Source organism: Passer domesticus, chromosome 16, assembly GCF_036417665.1.
Source record: "Passer domesticus isolate bPasDom1 chromosome 16, bPasDom1.hap1, whole genome shotgun sequence".
Lineage (NCBI taxonomy): Eukaryota > Metazoa > Chordata > Aves > Passeriformes > Passeridae > Passer > Passer domesticus.
Genome location: NC_087489.1, coordinates 15,363,933 through 15,374,676, shown reverse-complemented (window position 1 = coordinate 15,374,676; position 10,744 = coordinate 15,363,933). Strand labels below are relative to the sequence as shown.

Sequence of the window (10,744 nt, the reverse complement as noted above, 5' to 3'; positions counted from 1 at the left end):
AGTGAGTAACGAATGGAGAGAGGGGAGTTCTAGTTCGCGTTTCCCTGCCTGTAGTGCTGGGGTGGGACTGGGATGGCGGAGGGAGAGCTGCCCCTTGCCGGGGAAGGGAGAAGCTTGGGGGTGGCCTTGAGGGGCGGCTCTTTTCTGTCTTTCGCCCCCCTCCTCAATACGAACTTGGCTCCCTGAGGGGAGGAGGAAGGGGAGCGTAGATGGGTTGTATGTGAGGAGTATTCCCAGGGCTGGAGATGAGGGGATTCCCCGGGCAATGTGTGGCTGCCTTTACCTCACTCTACTGGTGACTGAGTTTTGAAGGGGCATTCCCGGGCCAGTGGTGGGGAATTGATGCGTAGACTGAAGGCTTCCCGTGTCGCCGTGTGATGCATATCTACGTGTGATGATTTTGGGTGGAGGTTCCTCGTAGAATACAAAGAGACCTGAGGTCGCTGTGGACCTGGCTTTAGAATCGTCTGACCCACGATTTCTCAGTCTGAGCAGAGGCGGGGTGTGGGTGAAATACCTCGGTTAGAATGGCCCTCTCTACCATTCATCTGGGTTTATCTGGTAGCGAAGCGGTTCCAAAAACCTTGATATCCGCATTCTCCTGGTCATCCTGTAGCCTCGGTAAGTTTTAGAGCTGACTTCTCATGTCTCCTTCTTATGTCTGGTAATAAGAAAAGGGATGAAAAACACTGGAACTGAAAGGTTCATTTCCATGCTTTTTATCCATTTCTGCCTTGTAGCTGTAAGGAAACTGTTATTGAGGGGTGGAGAGGAGATTGCCATCCCCCGGCTCGGGTCTCATGCCACTGTAGGTGTTACTGTTTCTGGGATATAAATGGGGTGATTAAGAGTTAGAATGTAGCGTGAGGTTAATTCCCACGATTCTCTTTCTTTGGTTGTAAAGTTGGTACTGTTTGTGGTTTCTGCTCCTACTCCTAAGCACGGTCAAGTTTTCCTTCAAAAGTGAAGCTTCCCAATTTGTCAGCTCGTATTCAGACTCATTTGAATCCTCAGTATCTTCTTCCTCTTTTAGATAGAAGTTAACAGAAAACAGTATGTTGGAGTCTAACTAAAATAACAAGACAAAACAAGGAAATCTGAATGTGTGAGGGGTGGCAATGTCTAGTGCGTGGTATGTGTAATACATTTTAAATGGATCCTTACAAAAAGCTTAAAATTTTATCATCACTATTGTAAAAAGAAATATCTTCTCATGGAATATTTCCATTCTAAAATGTTCTGCTTCACATGAAACAAAGTTGTATGTTCTGAATATAAAATGTAGCTTCATAGAAATAGTATATGAGTGAAAGCCAGGAATAAAAGCTTGGGTTCTTGGGCGGGGGGGGGGGGGGTGTTTTGATTAATTTTTATTACTTTTGTTTTTTAAACAAAATTGTTCGTTATGAAGTAATTACTTTTACTGTTAACTGCTGTTACAACTGCTGTTCAACTGACTGTTGTAAAGAATTTCCTTCAACTCTGTTATTACTATTGGTTTGGGTTTTTTTAACTAATACCAGTGGATTTGATGGACTCACTGCTGACGTGTGAAGATAGAGGCTGGGGGATACGGGAAGTGATAGACAAAATAAACCCAGCATTCAGCCTCACTTTAAGTACCTCTCCTGATTACAGTGTGTTATTGCCAGTCTGATTTTATTTGGAATATGACTTGCATGCATTTTGGGCTTGTCTGTGGCTTTGTGTTTCTTTTAACTGTTCCTTTGAGGCCCTTGTTCACACTGGCTTTGGATTTATTAACTTGGGAGTTTTGCAGTGCCTAGTTACGGTTTGTTTGTTTGTTTAATTGGATCACTTATGTATACCCTAACATATAGCTAGAGACAAAATGCAGATTAGCAAGAAGCAGCAAATCTATTTTACAATGGAGCCTTATCTTTTGATCATGGTGGGGTTTTTTTATTAATAATGGGCAAGAAATCATAATCACAAAACTTTCATTATTAATATCTGTGGTACAGCTTCCTAGAAAAGGGGGGGATGCTTTTCTTTTTCAAGAACTCGGAGAAAGAAAAGGTGACTTGATTATATTTGCCTGCAAAATTAAACCGTTTGTAGCATGTGAAAAGGTATTGGACACTAGAGTTTGACACTACAGGCTGCTTCAATTCCTGCATTTAAATGAGTGTCTCTTGAAAACGTGACTATACCATACAGGATCTTCTGCATTTCACATTCAAGCTTTTTGAGTGTTTAGAAATATCTTAAATATTCTTCTGATTTGTTTTAATAAGAAAAAAAATGGAGGAGAATGGGAGGGAAGGAATAGTATCCTTTATGCCAAAGACATCTGACCTGAATGCTGGGGCAGCCTGCCTATGTAGTTCTTTTCATTTGCTTTTCCCCCTTTCGCCCCTGACTAAATCTATTGATGTTTCTAGATGTAGTGTATTAGGAAAGAGGCAATTGTAAAAGAATTTAACTGCTACTGATTTAAGTCTGCTATGGAATGTATTTCTACTCACTGTGATTTTTGTATGCAGCATTTAGTTGAGTGAAGGTACATCAAATTATTTTGTGCATCTATAAATGGGAGGTACATTTCAGATGGATCCTGTTACTTGAATAATACTTAACTGGTGACTTTTTAAATTTACAGTTATGAATAAACTGATTTTTGAAAAGTGAAACGAAATTACCTCGCCTTCAGTCTCTTGAAGGATACAGTCTTTTGTATGCTGCGTGTCTAATGAAAGAATGCCTTGCCTCACTGATACATCCCAAAGTGATTGAACAGGTAATGTAACCAGGATTGGGTTGGGTGAGTTTCGTTGCTGTATCTTTTAATTGAAGGGTTAAGTAAAAGAGAGAACTAAACAATTTACTTGCAAAAAAACCCAGTGAAATACATGTTCTCTCCAGTATTTTGGGGAAACAGTTGTTCAGAACATTCAGTCAGGGGTTCTCTGTTCATTTTGTGTGGGTCCAGGGAGCTAAATAAATCTAAATCAAAGGTGGTGTTCCTCCGGTTTTGCTTTGTGCACTCAATTTGTAGTTCTAACACCTTTGCCAATTGCTCTATAGAGTATATGAACATCTTAACATTGCTGGGTATTTTCATCATGTTCTCTGGAGGCTAGTAAGGCACACAAAAAGGTAAACTGTGCTGCTCACTTTTTGCTGCAACGTGTGTCTAAGGGGGTAGCATTCTATGTGGATAAACTTTTTCTGAAACCTTTTTGAAAGACGTCTAAAAGCATAAGCATGCGTGTGTGCGCGCATAAACAATCGGTATATGGAAATGCTACATTGTTTTTTTTTAATCTTACGGAAGAACTAGTAAAGGTTCAAAAATTAATTTCTTGTATTAATAATGACAATTTAAAATGGTTTCCTGGCTTCAGGAGGTTACACCTTAAGGAAATTATTTCAAACAAAAATTTGCAATGTCTTTGGCAGTGATTTGGAATAGGCTATTCAGACATCTTCCCCTATAACAATTTCTCTTTCCCCATAAAGGCTAGGCTAGAGAGATTAGGTGTAAATAGGGAATTATGACTTGGTTTGCAGTTCTTTTTGAGCTCAGTCCATCTTTGCTGCTGTGATGAGCTAAAGCGGACATAGCAGCATCTTTTGTTATAGTGTCCTCCTGGTTTCATCTTCTATGGCAGTCTTTTTGATGTTCAGAGTAGAGATTTCTGGCTCAGTGGGCCAGAATGTCAGTCAGCACATTGCTTAACATTCTTAGGTAGTAATTGAAAGAATCCCCTCCTAATCAGTATTTCAAGTATTTATCTAGTAATAGATTCAAGGATAGCGCTAATGGCAACAAAAGCAAGCCTGCTTTATCTGCAAACTGCTCACTTGATTAAAATAGAACAAAGCAAACATCTCCTGTTAATCTAGAATGTACATTTGATCCCCCCCCTTTAAAATTAGGAAGGCAGTTTCTCTAATCTGCGCACAGAAAACTGAAAACATGAAGTAGCTTTCAAAGATTTTTGTATTACAACTGTAGATTTTCTGTTGAACCCCCCGATTTTTGGTGATGAATGTTCGAGGCTGATGAATAAGATTTGTAGAGGTGAGGTGTAGAACTAGTGCTAGAAAACTTGGCAGACTTGTATTGGCTGTGTGAGAGACAATAAGCAGATAACGTGGATGATGAGTGGGATTCAGGAACAATGGAAAATTGAGTGCAAATTCGACTAAGTTGAAGGACAGCCATCACTTAATAGGAACAGAATAGCTTACGTTGTTATCCACTGTAATTTCTGTTCAAATGTACAGCTACAAGGTAGCTTTATATTTCTGTTCAAATGTACACCTACAAGGTAGCTTTATCAACTGCTTTGTTTTCTCTCACCCCTCTCTCTTTGTAGCTGAACCTCAAGTGACCTCTATCAAGATTAATACACAGTATAATAATATTTCAGATTGGCCAAGCAATACTTTTGGTAGATGAGCAAAATTTTTTTATTCCCCCTCATCCTAGGTCTGCTTTATAGCAATGAAACTTTTGCTTTAAACTAAAGAGTCTGTCTAGGTAGAAGTGGATGGTTGTTTGAGCAGTATATTTGAGGCAGTTTTTTAAAAAGCCCTTTAAAAGTAGTGGAAATTTCCAGGCTTCACAAAAGAAAAGGGAGAAAAACCCCTAAAAACAAAGACAAAAAAAAAAAAAAAAAGATGCTTTTAGAGTCTGGTTTAGTATCTGCTTTGCAAGTTGCAAAAAAAGAAATATGAAAAGGAACAGCAGACATTCTGGATGTTAGCCTGAGAAATTTTCCACTGTTTCCTTTAATAACATGCAGGCATGCTTTTATTGCTGGAATTCCAGTTAGGAATCTTTTTCTGACTGGAACTTCAAGCTATTTGGTAAGCAAGTGCTTGCTAAAAATCAATTGTCAAGAAATAAATTCTCATACGCAAGACTGGGCATAAACCACTCCCATGCTAAGTATCAACTACTGCTTATGTTAATTTAGTTTCTTGTTTTACAGTGTGTTAACTGTTCCTATTTCTACATGATCACTGCTAGGTGACAATACATCTTTTCTTGCTTCCGATGGTAATTCTGGACCAACCTTTCCAGTAACAACTGTGTGCTGCAAGCTAAAAATGTTAATTTTCCTCTCTTTAATATAGAAAGGAAGAAAGACGTCTCTTCTAAAAAAGTTAAAGACTATTTAATGGTTATTTTTAAAATTATTGTAGTTTCAGATACAATGGTGAAAATCAAACTGAAGGGATCTACAGGTTCAACCTCATTTGTCTATCTTAGAGCTCTTTTCTGTGTAAGTTGCTATTATTTACTAAAAGCTACCTGACCTTTCTCCAATATGTAGAGGACTCTGTAGTTAGAATGTGCCTTATCTTTTTGCTATTACAGATATTTATTGTTGGCTTATGCTGTTTTGCGATAGGGCCTACAGAATCCTTCATATACTGGGTTGAGGTTTTTGTTTTCTTAAATGCTGGGGTGGGAGCTAAGCTACTGTATTTTGTAAAAGGTAAGCAACATCATAACAAGCTCTTGTCTTACTAGTATTAATTGAAAATACAAAACCAGAACCCTTTAAATGCGTGTTTAAAGAAATGCATGTAGTGGAATTTTGTCTTTTTAGGACAGCATAGTACATTACAGCTCTCGAGCCAAGTCAGGGTCATTATGCTTCCTTTTCTGTTACCTTTCTTTGTTGGGCTACGTTTTTTTTTTTTTTTTTTTTTTTTTTTTTATAATTATATAAAAATTTCAACGTCTGACTTCCTGACTGCTCATAATCCTTTCTCACATATTTACTGCTAATGAGAATGCGAATGACTAAAGTTAAAAGTAGAGCATGTTGACCTTGACATGAACCTTAATATCTTTTCCAGCTTATGTAAGGATTGTATTGTGAATTGTGTATTTTTTAATTGGTTGCTCGCTGATTAAAAGTACTGAAATTACTGCCATTGCTTTGTATATATGTTTGTAACTATTTTTGGTATATGCAGTATCGACGTGTAAAATGGACTATGTTTCTCTGTATTTTTAATAAGACACAGTATTTACAGCATTTCTCTCCTTTTTTTTTCTTTTTTTTTTTCATGTTGGCCTTACAGTGCAAGGCAGATCTATACAAAACCACAAGTGTAATGGGAAATCATCAGGAGGAAGGTGTTTTCTTCTTCACTCATTTCAGTTACTCTCCTTAGTATCAGATGGCAGGGTTCAAAATAAAAAAAAGGCTACTTTCAGATAGTGTAGCGTTTAACTACAGAACTGACTGCCACAGAATATTCAGCAGCTAGGAGGCTCAGTTGTTTTGAACCAGGAAATTCCTGAACAGTAGATTGTAAAGTTTGAGAGTATGCTAAAACACACTCATATGCTTTTTCTTTCTAGGCATTCCTATTGGCTTCTGCTGTAGCGCATACTATGCTCGGTAAGTTTTCTGTCACAACTGCTTTGTTTTCTCTTCATCAATTCTCATAAACTATTGATATTTAGAGAGTTAAGAAAAGGAAAAAATAATTTCAATTTCCTTAGAAAAATAAAGGGTTTTTTTAATGTTCCTTGTTTGCTGTCTTCTACCTCACTTGAGGAAATGCATGGTATGACCTGGCCTTGGTATGTATCATGGTATCTAACACCGTTAGGCTTTTGAGGAACACTTGGACCATTAAAGGATGCTCTTCCTAAGATGTGGGATCCAGTGTATCCTTGTGTCTATATATCTGCCTTTGGTTTTTAATTCTATCACTAGTACCAGAGTTTTCTTCTTCCTGAAGTAACCGATAATTGTTCTGAGCAAAGTGTTCATGTTATTTTGAAAGACTGATGATGAAACAGGATTTCTTAGCTAAATCTGTTCTGGGCTCAGTGCAGATATAATGCAAATCACTGCTGGGTATTTGATTTGAGGTTTGGTCATAGCTCCTGGGGTAAGCAATTTAGCCTTCAATATTCGATTGGATTGATATGTCAGCTTCTATACCTGTTGCTGGAGAGTAGGGAAACTGAAAACTGGTCTGGACATTCTATTCAGTGGGATTTTGGTCTCAAGAAAAGAAGCGCCTCCTTCAGATGACACACTGGGGTAATAGTATGAGGTGGAGACAAGTGATAAATAAGTTTTGGTTGTGACTGGATGCAGGCACTTATTTGAGCATATTGTCTGTCATAAATCTACTTTCAATGAAAAAAAGATCGCACAAGTTTTGCTCTTAAAGAGGATTAATGATATCAGCCTTAAATTTGTATGCTCTTCCCTTGTGTTTCCTCCATGGTGTGCTGTGATTATCCTGTTGTTGTTTGTACACTGTTACTTATAGGCTTCATCTCTATGAGAATCTAGCAAGTTTTCATACTGATGAAAGCTCAGGAGTAAGGCTTTGTCACTTTTTGAACTTTCAGTGGACTGTTAGGTATAATAAAAAATACTTACTGGACTTTGAAAAGAGAAGCTATTCTGTGCCCAGAGACAATTACTAGTAACCTTTCTCCTGATAATTTTGACAGTGCCCAAGAATATAAACTTCTGACTGCGGTGTACCTAAACATAACTTCCCATGCTGTGTGGGATGTGCTACAGCAGAGGGTCATTCACTGGATGAATGTAGTGTGGCATTTACTGTTAAGAAAACGCATTCCATCCATCATGCTTCATAGCCAGTCTTCTGCAAATGCATGACATAAATGCATGACCACGTGCTCCTCAGTTAGTTACTATGTTTTATTTGCTTATCAGATGCTAATATGACAACTTTTCAGTGCAGACACGGCTGAATACTAACTTTAAAGATCAAACAATGGCTCTCCAGCTCAGTTTTGTTGAATGTTAGATACAGTTCAGTCAGTCTACTTGTATGGGAACTAAAGAAAAAATGCAAGGGAATGTAAGGAAAAAGTAATAATAATAATAAAAAATTTACAGCTCTATCCTGGCATTTCCACCACTGCACTATATAAGAATACATAAAGTTTGCTTCCTGATGATGTGAAACTGCTCAACTGCTTAACCATTTATCTGTAAACAAGGAAGGAACTGGATCTGAAAACATTATAAATGCTTTTGGCACTTGAAGAGGAAGGATATCGTCCCATCTGGTTTTGGTAGTTGTAGACCTCTTGTACTAACTTCCGGAATGGTTGCTAATCTTCCTAAAATTCTTTGAATTTCTATGCTAATGTTGATAGTGTCATTTTGGAGAGTTCTGTGGATAAACATTTCTGTTTGAGAAGTGCCATTTGTATTGAAAACTTTCATGAGTAAGACTGGTTTTCTGCCTGCCTGAGGAATCCTTGGGAGCTTAATGTGAGATTTGTTGAAAAATGGCTTTTTAATGAAAGTGAAGATATTGCTTCTTTAATAGAACATTAGAAAACTAGAAGCATAAGGTTTTTATGCAATGGAAATTCCTTGTAAAGAATAGAAAAGCTTGGACCAAAAAAGAAAAATCCAGAGGGCACTGAGAGCCTTACTTAAAAGCATGCCATTTTTTCTCATAAATGGGCGGGGAAAAAAGATCCTTGATGGTAGGAATGAATGTTGTGGTCAGGATTACACACTCTGTGTCCAGTAAAGATGGGACTGTTGATGTGTGTATGCAAAATCTGAAGCATGCATGATATTAATAAAATATACCTCTTAAATCGGAACCAAAAAGAATGTGGTAATATATCTTAAAATTAAACAAAGTAGGATCAATTGCAATGTTACTTTGCTATCTTAGTGGCCCATTGTTGTAATGGTTTATTTCAGTATCTTATGTACTACATCCCAGTTTATCTCTGGGCTGTAGTACATAATTCCCTGATGACAATGTTTTACTGAAACTCATTGTGTAATTATGCTAGCATGAATCCAAATACCATGAGCAAAGTTAGTGTTGGTCTGTCAAGGTTTTGTTCGGTCAAGCATAAAAAAATCTCTCAGGACAGGGATTCTGTAGGCTACCTGAAAGTGGTTCCAGTGTTCAATCACAATTTATAAACTGAAATTTAACTTGTTGCAGGTAGTAAAGCTTGCTTATTGCCCTTTTCTTGTAGGCCTTGAAGGAGACTCTGTGACTCTCCAGTCTCTAATACCTCTCTGGGTGGTACTGCTCTGTTTTATGTAGTATTGAGCAAAGATACCAACCTTTGGGCTTTTTCCTTTTTATTACTCCACCTTGCTTAATTTTTAAATAATTGAGCCTGTAAATCTAAGATTTTATTTGACCAGAGACATGCACAATACCACTACAGCTTTGTTTTGAGCAGTAAATTGTAGCAGATGCTCTGTGATAAACTGACTGTATTGTGGAAAGATTAATTAACCTGATTTGGGGGCAGGGATTATGTTCTGACCTTATTATGTAATTTCACTGAAGGTACTGTATCTACTAAGCTCTGTTCACTATGAAGGAAATATGGTATGGAATATGAAAAAGAAATAGAGGAAAGGGGATCCTCATTAATGGAATGCTCAAATCTCTTGGTATAACATAGGTAGACAACTGATTTTGCTTCAAATATTGAATGGTAGGCATTTTTTCTGAACTAAATGCCTCTTGCAGAATACCTCTTGCAGCCAAATGAAGAGTACCTGCCTATACTCCAGCTTAATCACATTTTAATTACAGCATTGAGCTTGAAACATTTCCATATTTCAAGGACAAATTGGGGCTTAGACCTGGCACCTTTGTATTAAGTAGCTGCACTTACTCCTTTCAATTAAATGAATCATGTATAGGCACTGATGCTATGCATGGAAAATTGAACTATTTTGATTTCCTTTCTTCAGTAGCTTATTTTGGTTTTAGTAGTTTCTGATCTTGTACTCTCAAATCTGAGAGTCTGGTTTTGCCAAAAACTCATTAACTTCATTAACAGGCCTTTAATTATTATTAGATCAATAATTAATCAAATATTATTAGATCAATACCAAGATCTAATCTTAAAAACAAAGACGATGTGTGTTTTTGAATAAATTTTTTAAAGAACCTATTTTAGTAGCATGACAGAAAAAGATACTAAATAGGATTCTCAAAAGCATTCTTAAGACACCAGGCATTTAACTTCCCTTTAAGCCAGTTTGTGCGAGTCTGAGTAGACTCACACAATATGAAACTCTGTAATGGATAGATGCTTTCACCTCTGCCCTCTGCCCACAGCACTCAAACTCTTTTTCAGACTATGAATCTGCATTTTTAAAAGTGTAACGTTTCTGATGTAAAATAATATATTTGCTGACGTTATTTCTGTAACTTACTTCTTGTGCAAATACGTGAATAAATGTTCATAAGTACTGCATCTGCTGACTAGCAAAATGTGCCAAAGGCAAGGCGATGTGATTTATGGAGTGTATTTCTTTTGTGCTCATGGGCCCACCCTTATTGATGGGTGTAAATATATTTGTTATGATGTGTCATAATCAAGACAGTATATATCACTGTTGTTTACTCTCCATTGCAAAAAGCCTGTGTGTTCTGATTTGAATGTCACTGGAACACTCTAAATACCCATGCTGGGCAAAGGCCAAGTTAAGATACAGGTCCTCGACAGATTTCAGATCTTGATTTATGCAATGATTATCTATTACTGTGTGGTAAATTGGAAGTGATTGCTCTGTTACCGCTCATGAGACTTTGTGTGGGACTGGCCCCCATCAGGTCACAGAAAAGATGACTGATAGCCTTATTTGTGTGTTGCATCATCTGTGCAGTGCACTGTTTCAGGAATCTGAAACAGTATGTGCACGGAGTATGTGCAGCAAGGATTAGAGAAGTCTTGAGAGGTGGAGCTGACAATGCT

At 37.5% G+C, this 10,744-nt stretch overlaps 1 protein-coding gene across 13 annotated transcripts in view; it reads left to right on the top strand.

Annotated features, from left to right (window-relative positions):
- The window catches only part of NCOA3 (nuclear receptor coactivator 3), a 52,608-nt gene that overhangs the window by 2,616 nt on the left and 39,248 nt on the right, over positions 1 to 10,744 (top strand). For 8 of the 13 annotated variants that reach the window (XM_064391490.1, XM_064391503.1, XM_064391489.1 and 5 more), the window contains 2 exons: positions 2,624 to 2,761; positions 6,353 to 6,392. The exons of 1 other annotated variant lie outside the window; for it this stretch is intronic. The gene's annotated coding sequence lies outside the window, so the exon portion shown is untranslated. Of the gene's footprint in view, positions 1 to 27; positions 622 to 2,623; positions 2,762 to 5,178; positions 5,259 to 6,352; positions 6,393 to 10,744 lie in introns of those variants that run through there. 4 more of the 13 variants (XM_064391492.1, XM_064391497.1, XM_064391493.1 and 1 more) reach the window with 3 other exon arrangements.